Source organism: Carlito syrichta, unplaced genomic scaffold (genome assembly GCF_000164805.1).
Source record: "Carlito syrichta isolate Samal-C Ts95f unplaced genomic scaffold, Tarsius_syrichta-2.0.1 Scaffold315987, whole genome shotgun sequence".
Taxonomy (NCBI): Eukaryota; Metazoa; Chordata; class Mammalia; order Primates; family Tarsiidae; genus Carlito; species Carlito syrichta.
The window spans coordinates 701,906-725,368 of NW_007260083.1; positions in this window are offsets into that span (position 1 = coordinate 701,906).

Here is a 23,463-nt window from a genome sequence, read left to right on the forward strand (position 1 = left end):
GAATCCATTTTAAAAGTCTGAAAATGAGCAATGGGAAAAAAATCCCATAAAAACAAAAGGAAGGGAAATATATGCCAACAGAAATTTTTTTAAAGTTACAGCAGAGAAGATCAATAAAGCCAAGTTTTTTCTTTGAAAAGACTTTCAAATCAACAAAGCAGGCTTTTCAGTAGGTTTTTTCTGCAAGAGAAAAAGAGGGGGGGAAAAAGGAATGAAAGACTAAAAATGCAATGAGGATTATGATGTAAAAGATAATAAAAGCTCTCTCGCGCGCTCTCTCTCTCCCCCCTCTCCCCCACTCTCTTTTTCTTGCTCTCTCCCCCTCTCTCTCACACTTTCTCTTTCCCCTGACTCTCTCTCTCTCTCTCTCTCTCTCCCCCCATCCCCCACGGTTACAGACCCCTCTTCTTTTCCCCTGTAGCCGCTGCTTTAATAAATCTCTTGGTCTTTAATGGGTGTAGAGTTGTCACTGGCGCCTAAGTCCTTTCAGTTATCATAATACCACAAGAAAAGGATAGGCAGTAGTGGGAAACTGCTAGGGAAGAGTACACTTGATCTCAAACCAGGTGAAGTGGGGACCAGTGAGGCCCAAACTTTACCTGTACAAGGGCCATTTGTATACCTAACCCGGAAATGTACCCTACATCCTTAAAATAAATTTTTTTAAAAAAAACACATTATCTATGAGATTCTGTACTATCTAAGATTTTAGGCCTCCATTTGGGGCCTTAGAGCATATTCACTTTGGATAAGAGGGGACTGCTGTACTTAAAGTATTTGTTTTATATATTGTACCTCAATAAAACTTTTTCAAAATGTTTTTCCAAAAAAAGTGGTAGGATGAGGACCGAAGTAAGGAAGGAGAGAGAGAGAAGGAAGTCTGCCTAAGACCATATCTACGCAATTCTATTAAAAAAAAAAAAAGAAGGAGAAATGTTCAATATGTTCAATACTTAGAAATCACCTTTCCAGAATGACATTTACCTGAAAATTTCATTTCCTAGGAAAATAGAAATTGTATTTTGGAAAAGAACAGCCAGGTTGCACAGATGATTAATTATCATAGAAAATCATTGATTTATCATTGTAATTTCACAGTATTTCTTACTATTAAAATAAAACTCCTTCATATCTCTCACAAAGGTATTGTAAAACTTTAATTGATTTGTGTTGGTTAAAACCCTTGGTTACTGTCATGGAAAGCAGCTGAATTAAGTATTTAAATATGAATGAATCCTGTCTTACCTTGGGGGCAGGGTTTAGAATGAAATGTATAAATGTGAAGCTTAGGTTGAGCAATTGGATAAATTAGTGCCTAAGAACAAGAAAGAACATTCTAGTGGCTCAAAAAACTGAGAAGCTTCAAAAGTTAAAATTTGTTTTAGGGAACAGCTACTCCTCTGGGAGAATCTGACTTAAATGTAAGTCAAGAATATTGGCTTAAATAATCTATTGCAGGTTTCTACAGAAGCAAAATTGAAAACTTTTTGGAAATGTTTCAAAAATGACTAGACAAATAATAGAATCAAGTCCCTACTTGATGCTGGCGTCTTGGTGTTTCCTATCTCATATTTTGGTTTCTACTTGTTACTACAAGTGTGCATACTTCTCCCTCACACAGTAGCTCCTCACTATCTCTGGAACCATTTTCCAAGTGATTTCCAGCTTTGTTCACACATTTTAAACCCTCTTTACATCCTTCACCATTTTGTTTCTTCCAAGCTTCACCACCCTCTGTGATGTAGGGACTACTATTGCCCCAATTCAGGGGTTGAGGAATCCAGCTAAGGTCACTCACATGATTTCTGGGTGGGGCAGAGGCATGCCTGATTCCCAACCCTTGATACCTACCCTCTCTCCAGAGGAGGGCCCTGCAAAAATCTACTCCACCATGAGCAGCCCCAGTTACACACTGCTAGAGGCATTCATGCAGATATAGCCTGAGGGTAAGGAGAAACCAACATACGGAGAAAATAGATGTGTGAGGTCACAAAGTGGCTGCAGTTCTGTTTGCAGACAGGACACACTTCCCAAGCTTTCCCTGATGTGCCTGGTTTTCTCAGATGAGTAGTAAATATATATAGGGAAAAACTGGAAAGAATCTACATCTCACTTACTAGCAAGTTAAACACTTACAATGTCATAAGCAATCTATAGATATTTGGAGAAATTCTCCATTTGATTCATAACACTTTGGGGTAAAATTATGGTTGTGAACTTTGACCAGATCCATAAGCATAAATGAGGAGTAGTGACAATCAGCAACAAGGGCAACTAAATTTCTTCTTACAAAATGAGAATAATGTCAGGACTATACAGTTTGGCAGTAGAATGGTTTTCTCAAAAGCATATGAAGTTGGCAGGGATACAGATTCATAAGGTATTAGCCTAGCTCTTCTTTATCTTCTTCTGAGAGCGTCATGTGCATCATCTGGAGGCACAGAGGGGGTAAGCAGGTTTTTCAAAATGGAACCAGGATTTAAACACTCACAGGACAGTTCTATAGTCTTTGAACTACTATACTATGTTGTTATAATCTTCATTATGAATGTATGTCTGTTAAATAGCTAAAGAGTGTGGAATATATTAGCACATCTAAAATCACTTCTGGTCAATGGATTCCTTTCCCTAAACGGCCAGTGTACTCGGGCCTACTTCAATGACATTGTTGTAATTCAATCATAAAAATTTAACCTGGGTTAATAAAACTTATGATTGTAACCTAAAATTACAAAATTGGAAAAGCATTGCCTATTTTCAACTAAGTATCATGTTTTCTCCTACTCTTTTTCGGAATGTAGGTTCTCTATTCTTACTATTACTTCTTGTTTTAATGTGTAAGTGACTTCTGTTTTCAAGTACCCTGATTATTTAAATACAGAAGGAGCCAAAAATACATACATTTTAAGAAAAAACTGTATTGAAATTATAATATTCAATATATGCCAATAACAAAAGATGAATACAAGTCACATTTGATTTCTACAATTACAAGAGGTGCTCAAAGTGTTTACAATCAGGCTTCAGACACTTCTGATTATGGTGAACTGAAAGTAATACATAGTTAATCTGTCTTAAAATATATACACATTTTTTGACACCCCCTGCTATTTATTTCTACCATTTATATTAAATAATATTACAGAAACTCTATGTAAAGGATTGCCCTGTGCATCTTACCATGGTCAAATAATTTTTTTTTTAATTTTAGTTTTTGAGTTGTAGTCTCACTCTGTCACCCATGCTGGAGTGCAGTGGTGTGCTCATAGCCATCGCATCCTCTACCTGCCAGGCTCAGGTGATCCTTCCACCTCAGCCTTCCAAATATCTGGAACCACAGGCATGCACCACCATGCCCAGCTAATTTTTACCATGTCCAGCTAATTATTTTATTTATTGTAGAGATGAGGTCTCACTAAGTTGCATAGGTTGCTCTCGAACCCTTGAACTTAGGCAATCCTCATTTCTCTGCCTTCCAAGGTACTGGGATTATAGACATGAGCCTCTGTACCCAGCCATATCAATTTATTTGATTTCTCTATGCTGTCAGTTTCAGTAGAGGCAAAATATAGACACCTTTATGAAACCAATTAGAATAAGAGCTCAAAAATACTTTCACCACATCACTGTGGAACATCAACTTACATTTATATTATAAGGTGTAAGAGTAGCTCTTGAGCTCTTGATTTTCTAGGAAAAATGCAGCAACTAAACATTCAAGAATCTGCATTTCAGGAGTATCCAGACCTTAAAGAGAGAGGAGTTCAGAGCATGGAAAGGTCACGATCATAGGGAAAGCAGGCCTTTTTCCAGAGTACTTATTCCAAAGGGAGCCATTCTCCACAATGGAATTTTTTTTTTTTGAGTTGGAGTCTCACTCCATCGCCCAGGCTGGAGTGCAGTGGCACACTCACGGTCACCCCAGCGTCAACTGGTGATCCTTTCACCTCAGCCTTCCAAGTAGCCGGACCTACAGGCACAAGCTACCACACCAGGTTAATTTTTTTATTTATTGTACAGAAGAAGGCTCACTATGTCGCCCAGGCTGGTCTGGAACCCAAGGGCTCAGGCAACCCTCTTTCCTTGGCCTCCCAAAGTACTGGCATACAGGCTAGAGCCACTGTGCCCAGGCTCAGCAGAACTTCCTCAAGAAAACATGGACCTCAAAGCCTCCCCCGTCCAAAAATCTAAGTCAGTTATGGAGTGTCCTCTACTTCAGTGTACACAGGATGTGTGTCCCTCTCCCTTTTCCTGTGCAGGACTCATTTGTCATGTTGTCAGGGGAGCCAGGGTCATAAGAGCAACACTTCCAGGGATATCGATGACTCTGCAGCTCCTGGGTACATGGAAGAACTGAGGCAAGATGTCAGAGGAGGTTTAGAAACTACCTGCCTAAATTTAGTCCATTGAATGCATTTCCAGAAAAGAGAGTTATGTCCTTCAGTAAAATGTCTGCTTATCAGATAATTCACAGGAGTGGAAGTAGAAAAGATACTGTGGTAAAATTCTCATTCTTCCTCTTTTTAAAACTTTTTATTAAAAAAAAGCTGTTTATTTTATTTTTATATATTCAATTCCTTATAAACATATCTTTCCTTAACTTAGACTCCTGAGCTGCTCTCCTTCCTCAGCACTCATTTTTCCTGTTCTTCTTATATGACAACATATGTCCATGTAGTAAACTGACATCCTTAATTATGTTCTTATTTATATCCTGCCTTAGGTCTTAAAAATCAGACAGAGGTAAGACAGGGATATGAATATTAAGTGGCACCTGGTCTGTGTCCCTGGTCTGTGACAGACACAGACTTAGCTAGTCAGTCTTTCAATTTTCTGGGATTCAGTGTAAAGAGGAACCCAGCCACATCTCACAGATGACCTGTGTTGTGATGGGAGCCATGCACTCTTGGCCTCTCCATTGGGATCTCACAGAATGGCTCCTGAGTCTGATTTTGAACAACATTTTAAGCAGTGAGGTGTGCTTCATAGGGTTGCTTCTCTAAGCCCAGTGATGGCAACAATGCAAAAGTGCATTTCAGAAAAATCCAGTGTCTGATGGGGACAAAATAATGTGGTCATGTTTACATTTTGCACTTCATCTCACTTAATTAAAACAAAGAAAAAGAATTAGGGGATCCAGAAATGGGTGAACTTTACATCTTTTAAACCATCTTTAACAATTATTTTCTTCTGTCAGCTTTAATTCTGTTCCAAAACAAGAGTGAATTTACAATTAAAAGCCCTAATGAGAACTTGGGATGCTGGTCTCCATCATACAAAAGTGAGGGGACCCACCAATGGAATTGGGGCCCCTTCTGAGAGGTGAACACAAGACAAAGACAAAGACTTGTGAGTAAGAATCCCTGCAGGTAGAGCCAAGATCTCCTTCAAATAAATAACTGCAGATCTGCTGCAACTCAGGGTCTCATGGAAAATTGAGACACTCGAGTTATGTGCCAGAAAATGTATTGCTCCACTGTCAGTCCAAGAAGATGTACGAATGTACATTTACTCATAAAATTTTCCATAAAACATTTGGAAAGTCATGAAACTTCCTGGTTTATCTAGAACTAAAAGAGTGTAAAACATTGCCTACCACAGACTTTGGATTTCAGAAATCACAAAACATGTACATGACAGAAATAGAGAAGGAAAGCACTCATACAGCCTGTTACCACAACTTGAAAATGAAAAATGCATCTATCAATGAAAAATAAAGCTTCAATCTTCATTTTGTCACTTTCATCTGGAAGTGAGGGGCACTAGGGGAGGTCATGTAGGTGCCTGTGCTCAACTTGCCATCCAGTGCAAAGATGTCACAAAAAGACTTGTGTTTAGTTAAATCAAAATCTTCAGATTTATGGTTTTAGTTATTATGACAGGTTTTAGTACTTTATTTTAATCAAACCATTTTTGAAAAAGATCTTTTATTTTTAATACAGTTCTTGTTCTCTTAAAATAATTACAAATAGCCCAAAACACGTCTATTGCCTAGCATGTTTGGGTAAAATTAACAATTGTTCTTAAAAGTTAAGAAACTTACTAGAATCCTTAACTTGCTAAATTGTTTTAATCTTTGTAGAATCTAAAATTAGGAAGCTGAATTTGGGTGATAGATCTACAATTCAAAGCATATGTTTAACTTTTTGCTGTGATTTTGGAGGTGAAAAACATTGATTTTTGTTGTATATACATTGATATAGAAAATAGCCTTTAGGTTTGTCTGCAGCTCAAGCAAAATGACGACTTGGCATATCTGCTGCTCACTGAAGGCGACTCGCTCCTCACAAATTGCTGTTTCACACACAGATAATCAACTCTAGCAGGACAGGGATTGTGTCTAAGCCAGTCATCATTCATTCCTATGAGCTAAGACAATGGAGCTAACAGTGCCTAAATTATTTTAAAAATCTATTCAAAGTTCTAATAAAATGTAGCCATTCACAGACAAGCATAAACTACTAGATATATCATTTCTCCCCAAATTTATAACTTATGAATTCATACTTGATATTCCAGAGAATCTATTGGCCATAAAAAGTCTTAGAGCCATGAAGCCCTCTGGATTTAATGAACACACATGATTCTGAGGCTGAGATTCTTTTCAAACATGAATTTCAGCATCAGATTCCTTCAATTTTTTGGACTTTTTCTGCAGCTGCTGGGCTTGTGGTGATATTCTCTGGTTGGCCTGATTAACTGGTTGACAGCTGGATATTCATTTAACAGGTATTTATCAAACACCAGTTTTGTACAAGAAGGTATATATACAGAGGTGAAAACACACATAGCTACTCTTCTGGAGTTTATGTAATTTAGACATTAAAATGTAATTACATAAATAGATACATACTTGCAAGTTCTGACAAACATTGTCAAGGTAAAAAACACTTCAACACTGATGGTGGATCAGACATTACCAGGTTCCAAAATATGGCACTTGACATGATGGACTGAAGAAGAAGCCTCATGATCTCACTGATCGCCCTATCTTTGTCCCTCAATATTCTGTCTCTCTCAAGCACAGAATGAAGTTGTTCTCTAAAGTTCTCTTATCTGAATGAAGAAAATAAATACCTCTGCTCCCTTCCCTGAGTTTTCATTAACTGAACTCATATTGCAAAAAGAAAGACTGAAGTCTTTTCACACACCTAGATAGACTTTTGTCACAAACCACCTTCTGCTCTACGGGCCCAACAGCCTTTGTCCCAGGCCATTGTATGTTCTTCAAGCCCATTGAACACCCCAAAAAATCATCTACTGCTTCCCTAAAGTCATTCACACTTCCTGTCTCCCTTTCCCCTGAGAAGAAGCTATACAACCATCTATAGCCCACTGTGTGGTGTGGGACTCACTCTGGGACTCTCCCCCATACATGCTGATAAAGGTGTATGTCATTTCTCCTATTTATGTGCCATTTGGTGAAATTTCAGAGGTGAAGAGAAAGGTTTCTCTTGGTACCCTACACAATCCTGATTGAGAAGAATAGTGATTATCCACAAAAAGCATATCTAGTTAGCTGTCTTGAAATCACGTATCACATTTTTCTTCTCAGTGTTAGAGTTGTGTGCATTTTATAAAACAGGTGGTTGTAAGTTCATTCATCCTAAGTTGCTGCCTGTGTGTTCTCAATGAGGGAGCTATTAGTCATCACCTCAAGACATGATTTTGATTAATAATTAATAGCAAATATGACAAAGCACTTCATAACCAGGTAGTTAATTGTGTCCCTGATCCCTAATTAATCTCTAAAATTGCACTGTATATGATTTTGAAGCTACAGTATTCTTCTTCTTTTTTTTTTGATATATTGTAAAGATGTGGTCTCACCAAGTTGCCCAGGCTGGACTCGAACCTGTGGGCTCAGGCAATCCTCTCACCTCAGCCTCCCAAAGTGCTGGGATTATAGGTGTGAGCCATCACATCCGGCCTGAAACTACAGTATTTTAAATAATTCACTAGCCTATGAGCAGATGGAGGGCTCCTCATAACATGCTCTGGTTGCGGCTGGCTGCCTGCATGTTTCCTAAGAACATCTTCCGCTTATTTGAGCGACCGGTTGCCCTCACATCACTCCTGCAGAGTAGTGCTATCTCCTCACTTCTTTCCAAAACAGGAAAAGAAGTTGCAAACCGGCGAAAGGTGAATTGTTTTTATTAGTTTTTATTTTAATTTTTTGAGATTTTGTTATTAATGCTTAGCTAAAAACGAACTGAACAGCTATACAAAAATATTTTGTTTAAATGTTATTCTATAAAATTTTCTCTCTTTTTTTTAACTTTTAAAAGTTTTTTGTTAAATGCTAAGACACAAAAATGGACTTTATCCTAGAACTACAAAAATGGACTTTGTCCTAGAACTACACTTTATCCTAGAACTACAAGATGCGGAGGTCTTCCCCCTCCGCATCTTGTCCCACTGGAAGGTCTTCAAGGGAAATAACATGCACAGAGCTGTCATCTTCTATGACAATAGTGCCTTCTTCTGAAATATCTCCTGGAGTACCTGCCTGAAAGTGCTTTACAGTTAGATTTCTTTGTTTTGTTTTATTTTGTTTTGTTTTAAGTAAGTAGAGATTAGGTAGGCATAGTTAGCATAGTTTAGAAGTAATCAGGAAGGTTTTCTTAGTCAGGTCTAAATTAAAATAGGGTAAGCATTTAAGATATTTTTCTTTTCCATACACAACCTTCACCTGACCCACCAGGCATATCAGACTTGATCACCTTTGCAGGTTGGTATGTGGAACTACAAGTGGAGTAAATCACAGAAACAATAGAGAATTACCCAAAATACAGTCCAAGTCTTGTTAGATAATAATTTTCATTATTTAGAAGTTCCTTGTGACTATAAAGTTTGAGAGAGAGTAATCAAAACTCACGACCGGATCCCTGCAGCCCTCACTCTTAGCACATGGTTTGCTTAACCATCATAAAAGTATATAAAGCTTCTTTTCAAAGGCAAGGACATATGCTGTCTTTTAAGGAACCCATGTTCTTTCTTGAGCATGCCCCTTTCTTTCTAGTAAATTCTATTTTAAATCATACTTTTAATTCACTTTGAAATTATTTTATGTGGTGAAATCAAAGAAATCACAGAGCAACTACACCACACCTCACTCAGCATCAGAAGGTGTACTCTCTGAAATAATGATGAAATGTATAGTATCGTAAATACATAAGCCAGTAATAGACAATAGACATCTATTGTCATTAATATTACATACAGTACATAATTGTATTTGCTATATTTTTATACAACTGGAAGCAGAGCAGATTTGTTTATGCCAGCATCATTACAAACCAGCTGAGTAAGGTATTGCATTACCACATCACGAAGGCACTAGGGGATTGGAATTTTTCAGCTCCATTATAATCTTATAGGACCGCCATCATACATGTAGTCTGTCATTGACCAAAATGTCATTATGTGACACAAACTGTATCTGAAGATGGTACAAATATCTCCAGCAACACATAAAAGTTTAAACATTAGGGCAACAAAATACATGAAAATTTCATTATATGCTTTAACTTATATGAGGATGTCTTTAAGGCTTGAGTTTTTGATGTATTGGATTTAGAGAGATTAGGAAGGAATGCAAAATAATAAAGAAATATTCATTTATTGTTATCCTCATGAAGTTACTTAATTGAAGGTTACAATGAAATTCCTTCAGTTTAGATAGATGATAGATACATACATAGACAGATTAGATAGATAAATAGATAGATAATTGTTCAGAAGATGTGATGATGATTCTTCACTTGACCAAACTTTAGTCAGGCTCTGGAACCTTCTACACCCAGCTGTGTGTTTCCTTATAAGATCCAGTTTAGGAGGATCCGGTTTAGGAGGAGGAGACTGTTCTCCTCCCCCATAGGAACACATATGGGGGTTCTTGAAAAACTGACTTAAAGTTTCCTTGCTAAAACTGGATTTTACAAAAAAGTACACAGATGGGCCTAGGAGAAGGTTCAGAAGCCTGAGTAGATTTTGGTCAAGCAAAGAATTTTTGTAACTTCTCCGGTCCTTATTCTAAGCTTGTACCTGCCCCTCTTTTTAAATGTCTTCACCTATTTTAGAGAAATGTACAAATACTAACCTTATCAGAAAAAAATAGCCACAGATGTGCCTATGGCTCATGTTTTTCCATGTTGTACCATAAAACTGCCTTAGTAAACCTTGATGATTGAAACGTGTGTCTCAGTTATTCATTTCAGTTGTCAGAACTCAGGAAAGCACTATACTCAAAGTGAAAGCTTTATTATAAAAAATGACAAATATTAAAATCAGGCAACAGGAAAGATGCATGGGACAAAGTGTAGGAGGGATCCAAATACAGAGTTTCTCATGATTCCTGTGGTAACAATACCCTCCCCACCCAGTCACAATGGTAATAATACACACAGAATATTTCACTGACCAAGGAACTCACCTGAACTTGGTGTCCAGAGTTCTTATGGAGGATTCATTGTGTACAAATGATACATTGACTCACTGCTCATGTGGCTGAACTAACGCTCCAGCTTTCCCCTCCCTTCTCCAGAGGTCAAGCTGTTATTGTATGGTCTGAGAGTCCTACCCTGAGTTACCTTACTAGCAAACACTACCAAATGTGATCCCATGGCAGAGTTCACAGTGGGGTCCACCATGAATAACAAAAACATTTCTATCACTCAGGATATTATAAGGGTTTAGAATTAGCTGAGAATAGAGGCCAGACCTCTCTGTGAATAGGCCAAATTCCTTACTGCACAGTTACACTGTTTGCTTTCATATCTTTAGCTCATACACATACTCATATATCTCCTTTTCTCATCTCTAGTCCTCTAAAGTCCCCAGAGATGATAGAGAACACGAGCGCCCTTGACATCCTCTCCCACTTCTTTTCCCTCTTACTTCCCAACTTTTAAATCTGTCCCTTAGCTTTCATATAGTCAAAGTTGAGACCATTTAGAATGGTTTTATAAGCATAGGGTAATTATTTTTTTCTGAACCAAACCTGTTTATTGATATTACAACTGTAACGTGTCATCATGATAACCCAGCCTCTCAATTCTGTTTTCTATCATGCACAGTTCACTTGTTTTTAAAAACACCCCTACCAGGTTTCACACAATCATTAAATATTTTTGTTTTCTTTTTTTTTTTTTTTGAGTTGGAGTCTCACTCTGTCGCCCAGACTGGAGTGCAGTGGCCGTTCCCGGCCACCGCAGCCTCGACCTGCTGGCCTTTCGCGATCCTTCCGCCTCAGCCTTCCAAGTAGCTGGAACTACAGGCGCTATTTTTGTTTTCTTAAAATTTTATGAGGATGCTGATAAGAATGTACAAATTTCGAAAAAACAAAAATAAGGCGTGGATACTTTATCACTAAGCAGTTTTCTTAGAAGTGGATAGTCAATGTTAGGTGGTCCTGTGTGGCTAGCCATTTCTCAGAACACAGAAAGGGTGGGAGATTTCTCATCCATCACTAGTATCTAGGGGTAAAGCACTTAGATAAGTTCAACATTGTCACCTCTTAAACTATCTTAAACTGATCTCATATTTTCCAGATTTGAACTCTATTTTATTGTAATCAATAACAGGAGACTCTGGGCAATTGATTCAATTTTATCTTCCAGCTCAAATATTGAATTGATATTTTAAAATATTTTCCAAGTGCAAAATCACTATTCTAATTTTTAAAAATTGTCAATTCCTATTTTGAGGAAGATTTTATATGGGCAATATTTTCTTAAATCATGCTGGCTTCTTTTGCTGTGCTGAAGAGAGATTTCTTTTTTTCCTTAAGATTTCCTTCCCCAAATTAGAAGTCTGTTTGGGAACCCTGTTTACAAGATCTGCTTATAGCAATGACATGATTAGCCTTAAGCTCTATAAATAAGGTAGCACCTCTTTGAAGGCCCCACACTGAAAACTAAAACTAACCACCCCACCCAATTTACAGACTACATTAACATGACATTACTATGCCACTATTTTATCAATATAGTAGCAGGACACACTTCACTAGGAAGATCAAAGTTGCCATGAATTTTTTTCTTCTTTTCAGGAACTTTCTGAACAACCTGCCTGTCCATCAATAAAAAACATCATCTCCACTATAGCCACGGTGCAAATTCTGGACTGAGGCTGTCCATGTAAGTCACATCCATTACTATGCTGCCATCTGTTTTACAGAAACTACCAGAAATAGCTGATGAGCCCCAGTTCCACCAGTATATGGTAAATTCCCCTTTGAATATCTTCGCTCTACAAACAGATGCGTGGCAGGAAGGAAAGACACACATGTGTGTTCATCTGCCATTTTCGACCAGATGGCTCTGTGGTGGCCCCAGAGTTTGTGACAATTTGTCCTGAGCTGGATTTTACTTGGATTTTAAAAAGATAAATTACTGGTAAAAATGCTAAATAGTATTTATCTAAACTTAAATTTGCAGGTTTACAAATTTCCAGCCTAGATATTAAAAAGTAATCCAACAACTGTTATACAGGTCTATCTCACTGATTTACCCTAGAGGTCCTTTGTCTGACTTTTTTTTCATCTATCCCAGCCTAAAGTCACTCTTAACTAAATGAGCTGTTGTTGGCCCCCACCTCACTGAGAAAATAAAAGACACAAATAAAAACTTTGTCATATTTCCACTAGCACAAGCAACACATCTTTTCCCTTTTGAAAACTGTTATCATACAAAAAAAAATCTCATCTTAAATTAAAGAATGTCCCACCAAGGGGTGGGGGACTCTCATTTTGTGTGTCTTTCACAGAATATGTCTCACCCACTCCTCAGTAACAATGGCTTGAGCATCTACTCTGTGCTATGCAGGTTTTGGGACCTGGGATCACAGTGAGTCAGGTACACTTGTGGGCAAGAAAGAAGAATGATGGCAGTCTTTGACTGCAGTAATTATAGATGGCAGTGTCATGGGCTGATGTAGGAAATACTTAGGAAGGAGGAGTAGGAAATCAAAACCTTCTTTTAGGAACTTTTACATATCAAACTGGCATAAAAATAAATCCACTCATCTGGGATGTTTCAAGTGGCGTTAAGATTTTGGAATCATCAGCAAGCAATTGACATTAAGAAACAGTGAACTAGATAGGTCACCCATCCAGACTGTAGCTATGGAAGAAGACTCAGCAGTGGGCCCTGAGAGCCTATGACATCAGCAGGCAGACCAAGAAGACTCAATGAAGGAGCCTTGGAAGGGTCTAAAATGAAAACTAGAATTTGGTGAGTCAGTTACTCTGGACCTCCTGAGACTGGATGATGTGAGTAGCATCACTTAAAGTTTAGCTAGCTTCTCTGTTGTCCTAAGCTAGACTTCAAATGACTGCAATATTATTCAAGTGTCTCAGGAGTTTTCCTAAAATCTCTTTATTCCAGATTGCATCCAATGGTATACTACGGTATAAATAATTTAGAAGAATGGGTAATATTTAGGAACTTCATTAGAAATACAGTCCCTTACAATTCACTCTCCAGAAGCAGAGAAAGTATTTAAGATGGTGGAAAGCAAACCATTCATAAAAAGCAAACAGGCCAAGCTGTAATTAACACTGGTAATTGAATGTACTTCATAGCCCATGGCCCAGTTCAATAGCTAGCAAAGACAACCGTGCTCTTCATAAATGTACATGTTCTATTCTCTTCTATGTTTCAGTGTTAAGATGCTGCTTCCCCATCTCCCAAATAACGCAAATTTTATTGTACTACTGAAGTAGAGACTAACACTGAATAGAAACTGTCAATTTTTCTGCTACTAATTTCATAAATTCCACATTTTATTGAAGGTTGATAAGTGTTGATATACTTTAAATTTTGTTATATCTACATGAAGAATGAGTATATCAACAATAAAATTTTAGTTTATGGCATCAAAATATTCAATATTTCAGAAAATTTATATAATTTTAGATTAATTCAGCATAAATTTTGTATTATATTAAAATAAACATCAGCTTTGAGGTTTGGATCTGGAATGGAAATGACAGAAATAACTAAAAAATAATAAAAATAACATAATTCATCTTCATGTATTTGGAAATGAACTTCTCTACAACAAAGTGACTCACAGATTTGATATTTACTTATTATATTTAGGCAATATAATCTATCAAAAATAAATAATATATGGTGATTATGATTTAATAATTGAATTTCATCATAGAGGCAACCCCTTCGGGTACCCTCAGTGTGGGAGCTTTTCTGTCCTCTCAATAAATCCTGCTTTCTCAAAAAAAAAATATATTTCATCATATTATTATTTCAAGAAGAAAGAAAGGAAAAGAAAGAGAGATGTATTTGGGAAGATAATCAAGTTGCATACAATTGAGTAATATCTCATGGCAGTTATTAAACATAAATTTTTAAAAAGGAGAAATTATGACTTTCATAAAGATATAAAATAAACATATATTGAATATCTTACTCAATTCATTAATTAAATGAAGAAAACAATCAGAACATGCAAATGAAGGTAAAATTGCATTTTCATGGGATGGGGCCATCCCTCCTCAAGTCAGAATTCATTTGTATATTTATAGACAAGAATTATTGTGCTGCTATCAGTTGTCTACAACTTGTGGAGCTGTAATGTAACTCCTCGAATCAGAATCTGATTATCCAGAAAGGTGTACTATGGAGACAATGCACACATTTCCACTGAAGCATACATTTTTTTCCAAACAATCCACATCACATATATGCTTATGAGTGAACCACATCAAGATATAGTGTGGGATCTGCCTTGCCCATATCCCTGCATCCCTTGACTGAGCTCTCAGCAGGTAGCCAGCTCAGCAGTGAGCAGATGTGCTTCTGACTGAGTCTTGTCTACCTGTCTACCATGATTAAAAGATGATAGGCTGGTGCCTGTAGGCTTCTATGAAGAAGCCTTTCATAGAAACTCACCAAAATCTGCCAGGAGCTCCTGGGGCCCTTCGAACAACAGATGTTGAAACAATTCCAGATGGCACATCAGAAGAGCTGTTTACAAGACAGGTCACTGATATGAAAGACAATTCTAACTCCTTTAGATATCAGTCTCTCTAAGGAAGGCATCATGCAGTTAGTTCCTCCTGGCATAACATCACCTGCAGAATAAAGAAACTTATAGACTGGATTTGAGTGTACAGAAGATGTTAGGAGCAATGTACCACTGCATAGGCAGAGTAGAACTATGAACTCTGCAGATAATGAAATGTTCACACTGATGCAGACCACTTGACACAGCCTCATTTCATCACTGACTTCTAGGTCACATGCTCAGAAGACATATGATAGGATTTTCAAAAATCAGAATAGTTAACTCATATGGTCCAGCAGTGGAGGGATGGGAAAAAATAGTGTTAAAATTGTGTCTAACACATTGTTTTGAGTTCTGAGTTGCTAATCATTCAGCACACATTAAAATCAATGCCATTTCCTAGGTACCTGCAGTATATTTAGAAGAAAACTAAATTTTATATTCAGTGGATAGATTAGGAAGATTTCAGAAAACCTTCCAACCTAAATGCTTGTGTCCCAATTAAGTAATACTCTGTGTTCCCAAATTTATCACACAAACCTATGTTTAAATAATGTTAAAACCGCTATATACATAAGTTAAAGTCAATAACAATTTTGAGGTCTAGAAATGGAAAGTGTTCATTCTTTTTATGGTAGTTAGAGTCATAGCAACATGGACACAATTTAGTCTGCAGGATGAAATAGATATTATGAATGATATTTTATAGACCAAATAGAGAATGTAAATTCTCTACCAGTGATTGTGAGATACTGAATTGGAAGGAAGAGATACAACAACTTTCGCCTGCTAATGATATAAAAAGAACAAATTATCATAACTTGGAAAACAAAGGACAGTGGATGGACAGTTGTGGATAGATAGTCGTATGTCCCAGTTCTCCTGAATTCTTTCCAGCTATTGTGGGAACAAAGATCCCCTAATGTCTGTCCACATTGACACAGACCCTAGACAAGGGCATGACAAGAGTTCAAGTGTCCCTGTACATTCTTGAACAACATTCCTGAGCATCTCCTTTTCTTCTATGCATTCCTAGTAAATAGCTTCAGGGAATTCTTGACTTCCCTATAGACTGTGCCCAATCAGCTGAAAGGTGCAAATCCCCATTTACTCCCTTTCCTGAATAGTCATAAGCTTGAATAATATCTTATCAATGTAATCATAAGCCTTGTGATTTGTATAACTTGTATCAGCGTAATCATAACGATGGTGATTTGTACAACTTTTGCATGATGCATGCATCTTAGGCCTTGCAAACTCCCTTTGCTCTATGACAAGGTTGATTAACGCTTATGTCGGAACTTACTGATAAAAATTTTAAAATATCTTTGATACCTGGCACCAGGAAGTCTGGACCGAAAATTGTCACTATCAATAAATGTAGCTGTAACTCAAGTTCTGCATAATGCTCTGCTGGTCCCATTGCTAATGTATAGGAACTAACGAGTCTGGACTTACAAAAGTGAACTAAAGGGTGGGCAGAACCATTTTAGAAACACCTCGACTCCGGCTCTGCTCCCTGGATTCGAACTCAGAAGTAAACTTCTTTCTACCAGTTCCCTGCCCCTTGATTTATTGGTATCAAGGGAGAACAGCCGAGTGTTATTCAAACCATAACACTTGGGTCAATAGGTTTATGATGCATGGAATTATTACTGTTTTTAAAACCATGTCTGCCAATGATGCCTGAAATACAAATACCCAGCTGTACCTTGTCTGCTTACTTTTCTCATGCCATAAGGACCTGCTTATTCTACCTATTTAGTGAATTACAGGGGCCTATTTGTATTTCCATATATAGTTCTTAATGAATTAAATTTCTACTAAATACAGATTATTGAGATATGCGCTTGGAAGTATAAAATAATGAATTCTACTGCACAGGTCCTTCTCACCTGCCTCCAAAAACATACTTTGAAGAGTAAATGAATGGCTGATAAGACAAACCTGGAATAGGTCTCAAATATAATTTGTGCTGGGTCAGATGCCACTTGATATTAAGTAACAGGTACTAAAAGTATAACGAAATTAGACCTAACACTATTATTCCCATCCCTCCCTTCCCTATTTGATGGCACAGTAGTCGTTTGTCATGTCACAGCCAATGCAGAGGATTGACCTATTTTGGAGCTTCATTAAAATGCCCTCTCCACAGCACAGTCAAAATGTTTTCTAAATTTCTAGCTTTCTGAAAAAAAAAATCTTAATTTGCAGGCTGTTGTGGCTGTTTGTTTCAACTCAGTGCTATGGTCTGAGAAACGCTCAGCTCAACAACAATAGATCAAAGGGGCAGAGAAATGGTAGAAAGAAGTTATGTCTGAGTTCGAATCCAGGGAGCAGAGCCGGACTCGAGGTCTTTCTAAAATGGTTCTGCTCACCCTCCAGGCTTTTACAGTTCCCTTTAAAAGTCCAGAGTTGTTAGTACCTATACATTAGCAATGGGACCAACAGAGCATTGTATAAGAATGAACTTGAGTTTCAGCTGCACTTATTATTATTTTTTTTTTTTAGTTGGAGTCTCACTCTGTTGCCCAGACTGGAGTGCAGTGGCCGCTCCCGGCCACCGCAGCCTTGACCTGCTTGACTCCGGCAATCCTTCCACCTCAGCCTTCCAAGTAGCTGGAATTACAGGCATGCGCTACCATGCACGGCTGGTTTTTTTATTTTATTGTAGAGATGAGGTCTCGCTGCCCCAGCGGGTCTCGAACCCATGGGCTCAGGCAATCCACTCACCTCAGCCTCCCAAAGGGGCGGGATTACAGGCTGAGCCACAGAGCTCGGCATCTGCTCTTATTGATAGTGACATTTTTCGGTCCTGAGTTCCTGGTTCCGGGTATTCAGACATATCTCACAACTTTTATCAGTAGGGCCTGGCAGAAGTGGCTAGCAAACTTGCCATAGAGTAAAGGAGTTTGCAAGACCTAAGACATCATGCATTATGGAAAAGTTATACAAATCACAAAAGTTATGATTGCACTGATACAAGCAATACAAATCACAAGGCTTATGAACACATTGATACTATATTATTCAAACATATAACCACTCAGAAAAAGCAAGTAAATGGGGATTTGCATCTTTCAGTTGATTGGGCATAGTCTACAGGGAAGTCAAGAATCCCCTGAAGCTATTTACTGGGAAAGTATAGGAGATAAGGGGACGCTCAGTAATGTACTCAGGAATGTGCAGGAGTGCAGGAACCCTTGCTATGCCCTTCTCTAGGGGCTATGACAATATGGACGGACATTAGTGGGTCTCTGTATTATCAGAACTGAGCTCAGAAGGAGTGGAAAAAAAGCCCTACTGTCAGCATTTAACAGTCTTTTAGGACATTGCAGCTGCCTGTGCCTGGCACTTGAGTTGTGGCAAACAAGAGTTGACCAGGATTGTAAAAAGGAATACAGGAAAAGAAGATGATCTTAAGAAACTACAAAAAATCTCCATATATTCTTGAGAATCTCAAAAGCGGAGGTGCAAGAGAGTGCACAGGCCCAGAAAAGACCTGGTAAAGAAAAAGACACCAATCACTTGTCTCTGATTGACCTGGAGGCCCTACACAAGAAGGAAGTAAAGGCCAAGTATGTCTTGTGAATTGCTTGAAGTTTCATGGTAAACCTTCTCACAGATATATTTGGCAAAGGGTGGAAGACATAAAAGCAAAAAATTTAAGGAAGTCTTATGAATCATTGACTGGACACTAAATTATCCTGACTTGGGATGGTCTCTAGGAAGCCAGGTTTAAAAATAAAACAAAAAATTTTTAAAAAGAAAAAAATAATAAGTGAGCAGAGAAATCAGTAGTCATACATTGCAGGGAATATAGAATCTACAGAATTAGTCTAGAAAAGTGTCTAAATAAATAATCAGCAAGAGAGAAGACAAAGACAACAGAAACTCTGCAATGATAACAAATTCAATGAAAGGTAAAGAATCTCATATCAGACTTATAAGTCATCTAAAATGTCTAGTTGTCACTAAAAAATTATGGGGCATACAACGAAACTAGAAAAAACAACAGATAATGTCCTTAGCTGACCCAGCTAGAATTATCAGACAAAAATTTTGTCAGCTATTATAAATGTATCAAAAAATATAAAGCATGCAAACCATATCTGAAGAATTAAAGAAAAGTATGGCAATGATGTCTCGCCAAACAGAAAAATCGATAAACATATAGAAGTTTTAAGTAAGAACCCAGGCCAGGTTTGGTGACTCAGTCTATAATCCCAGCACTTTGGGTGGTTGAAGCGAGTGTATTGCCTGAGCCCCAGTTTATGACAAGCCTGGGCAATTTGGCAAGATCTCATCACTACAATAAATAAAAAATTAGCTAGGCATGGTAGCGCACACCTGTAGTTCCGGCTACTTAGAAGGCTGAGGTGGAAGGATTGCCGGAGGCCAGTGGGTTGATGCTGGGATGTCTGTGAGCGTGCCACTGCACTCCAGCCTGAGCGATGGAGTGAGACTCCAACTCAAAAAAAAAAAAGAAAAAAAAAGAACCCATTGAAATTCTGGAGTTAGAAGGAACAATAACTCCAATTAAAAACTCACTAGACTGACATCCAGCTTCAAGTTTTGCAGGGAAGGAGCTTGGAAATTGCAACTCTGTCCTAACAAGTAAGAAAGTGAACCACCCAAATAATCAAAAACTCTACATAGATCCTTATGAGAAGGGAGGTCACAGGGTAAACCACTTCCCCTAAAATTACAGAGACAATGGGTACAGAGAAGGACAACCTACCAGAATAGAAACTCATAAACTGAAACCTCCATGGGAACCAGTGCCAGATAGGAAAACCTGGACTATAATTGAAAAAATTGCTGAAGCCTTTGTGTGGACTTCTGAGAGTTAAAAAACTCCAGAGGGGCCCAGCCATGGAGGGGAAGAGAGTCATAATTTTGTGAGTTTTACCTTCAGGAGCTCAGCCAGGTTCTGCTAGTAAATATCAGAGAAAAAAAAGTCTTCGTGCTTCTGGAAGAGGGAGAAGAAATTATACTTTGAAATATGCCACAGCACTCTGTTCTTAACAAGGTCTGTCCACAGGGAAAACTATTTAACCACAGCCTAGCCAGCTGGTAAAACCAGCCCAACATCTCTATAGAACAGATGGTTATGGATTTTTTTTTCATAAGCATAAAAATGGACCCTTTCAGTCTTAACGCTTAAAACTTACATTTGTCTAACCGAGTTCCTTTCTCAGGAAACAGATCATCAGGCCATTCAGATTGTATCAAGAAACTGAAACTTACCAGATCACTGCACCTGAATAATGAGCCATATCCCTCATCTGTCATGATTAACTAATCAACCACCTGCTGCCTATTGACCAAGACCTCTTCTTTACCCCTCCCTAACTCCTATTTTTCCGCATGTAACTACATTCCTTTCCCACTACATAAGCTCCCAATTTTATTTGGTTACGAGAGACTGAATCGACGTCCATCTCTCCTCCTGACATTGCCTAAATAAAAAGTCTTCTTCTCTGGCAATACTTGCTATCTCAGTAATTGGCTTCCTGTGTGTTTGGCTATGGGACCCAGACGGTTGAACCCCTGGTGTTTCAGTAACACTTGGATTTTATTAGAACTCCAGCCAACTCTAGTCATCTTGTCCCAACTAATGGGGGATTGTCTGAGAAACACTTGATTAGTTCACAGTCTTGACGCCGAGGCTCACTCAAATATCTAACAATAGGTCTTCAGAGCACTTCTGTTCCTCCACACATTACCCCCACATCAATAAAGGCCTATTTATAGCTTTACTATATTGTTGCCCAGAAATACATCAATTTACTTTTCTGGTTAAAGACATCAATACTCCTCTGTCAGAAATGGAGAGATCCAGCAGACAGAAAGATAGTAAGAACGTAGCTGAACTAAACACCATTATTAATCAACTGGATATAGTTGACTTCTATAAACTACTTTATCCACCAACAGCAGAACACATATTCTTCTCAAGCTCTTATGAGCTATTCACCATTGTAGACCACATTCTGGGTCATAAAATATACCTCAACAAATCATACAATGTCATCTCTCAGACTATGATGGAACTAAACTGTAAACCAATAAAAGATAATGGAAAAATCCCAAAATACATAGAGATTAAACTACACACTTCAAATAACACGTGTCAAAGAAGAAATCTCAAGAAACAATTTTTTTTTTTTTTTTGAGTTGGAGTCTCACTCTGTTACCCAGACTGGAGTGCAGTGGCCACTCCCAGCCACCGCAAACTCGACCTGCTGGGCTCCGGTGATCCTTCGCCTCAGCCTTCCAAGGAGCTGGAATTACAGGCATGCACTACCACGCCTGGCTGATTTTTTGATTTATTGTAGAGATGAGGTCTCACTGCCCAGGGGGGTCTCGAACCCGCGGGCTCAGGCAATCCACTCACCACAGCCTACCAAGGCATGGGATTACAGGCTGAGCCACTGAGCCCGGCGAGAAACATTTTAAAAATGTTTTGGATTAAGTGAAAATGAAACCATAAAATATCAAAATCTGTGTGATGCAACAAAAGAAGTGCTTAAAGAGAAGTTTATAGTGTTGAATGCATGTATTAGAAAGAAAAAGAATCTAGAATAAATTATATAAGCTTTTAACTCAGAAAACTAGACAATGAAGAGCAAATTACAAGTAAACAGAAGAAAAGAAATAATAAAAATTAGAACAAGGAAATTGACAAATATTAACCAGCACAACGCTAAATAACCAATATGTAAAAGCAGAACTCACAAAGGAAATTTAAAAATACCTTCAAATGAATGAAAATGAAGATACATCATACCAAAACTTACAGGCTGCAGCTAACATTGTCTTTAGAGATATTTGCAGCTGCTAGATACTAGTATTAAAAAAAGTTCACATGAATAATCTAAACATCCTCCATAATGATCTAGAAAAAGAATAGCAAATGAAAATGAAAATAAAAGAAATAAAACAATAATGATTGAGGCAACGAATTCCTGATGAAAACCCAAAGTGCCCATGCCGTAAGAGACAAGATAGACAAGCGGGACCTCATTAAACTGACAATCTTCTGCAAAGCCAAAGAAACCATCAAGAGAGCAGGGAGACAGCCCACAGACTGGGAAAAAATATTTTCCAACTCCATGACTGACAAAGGCCTAACATCAAGGATCTACAAGGAATTCAAGTGTGCTGAAAAGAAAAAAACAAACAGCCCCTTTCTCAGTGGGCAAAAGATATGAATAGACACTTCTCAAAAGAAGACATATGAGCAGCCAACAGATACATGAAAAAATGTTCAGCCTCACTAGTCATCAAAGAGACGTAAATTAAAACTACACTAAGATACCAACTAACTCTAGTCAGAATGTCCATCATCAATAACTCAAAAAATAGCAGATGTTGGAGAGGATGTGGAGAAAAGGGAACACTTCTACACTGTTGGTGGATGTGTAAACTAGTACTATCTCTGTGAAAAACAGTGTGGCGATTCCTAAAAGTTCTAAAAATTGACCCTGCAATCCCCCTACTGGGAATATAACCGGAAGAACTCAAATCACTTTACAAAAAAGATACCTGCACACATACGTTATATTGCAGCATTGTTCACAATAGTAGGAACGTGGAACCAACTGTGCTGCCCGTCAAAAAAGGACTGGATAAAAAAATGTGGTACATATACACAACAGAATATACGCAGCCATAAAGAATAACAAAATCATGAACTTCGCAACAACGTAGATGGAGTTAGAGTTTATAATACTGACTGATCTCTCAAAGAAACAAAGAGCTGAGTACCACATGTTCTCACTCAAGAGTGGACCTTGAACAACTACCATAATACTATAAGAAAATGATTGACAGTAGCAGAAAACTGCGGGTGGTGAGAGGGGCAGGAAGGTGGAATTAACAGTAGTTGATATCTGCCTGGGAAAGGGGGGACACACCTCATCAACAAGCGTACCGATACAATGAATATTTGTATACCTAACACTGAATTGTACCCCACAACTTTAAAATAAAAATTTTTTAAAAAACAAAGAAAAACAGGAAATATCAGGAAATCAAAGATTCTTTGAAAACATTTCTTAAAAATTGATAAATACTTAGCTAGACTGAACAAGAAAGACAGAAGATTCAAATCCCTAATTTCAAGAATGAAAAAGGAATCACTATTAACTTTTTAGAAATAAAAAAGATTATATGGAATTATGATAAGCAGCTGTATGCCAAGAATTAAGAAAACATACATGAAATGAAAAAATATTTTATAAATACATAAGACATTGAAACTAACTCAAGAAGAAACAACCTGAATTGAACTGCAACAAATACAGATTGAATTATGAATTTTAAGCCTTCTTACAAAGAAAATCACAGGCCAAGGTGGGTTCAGAGGTAAATTCTACCCCCCATTTAATGAAAAATTAATATAAAAATATTTTTTTTTTTTTATTT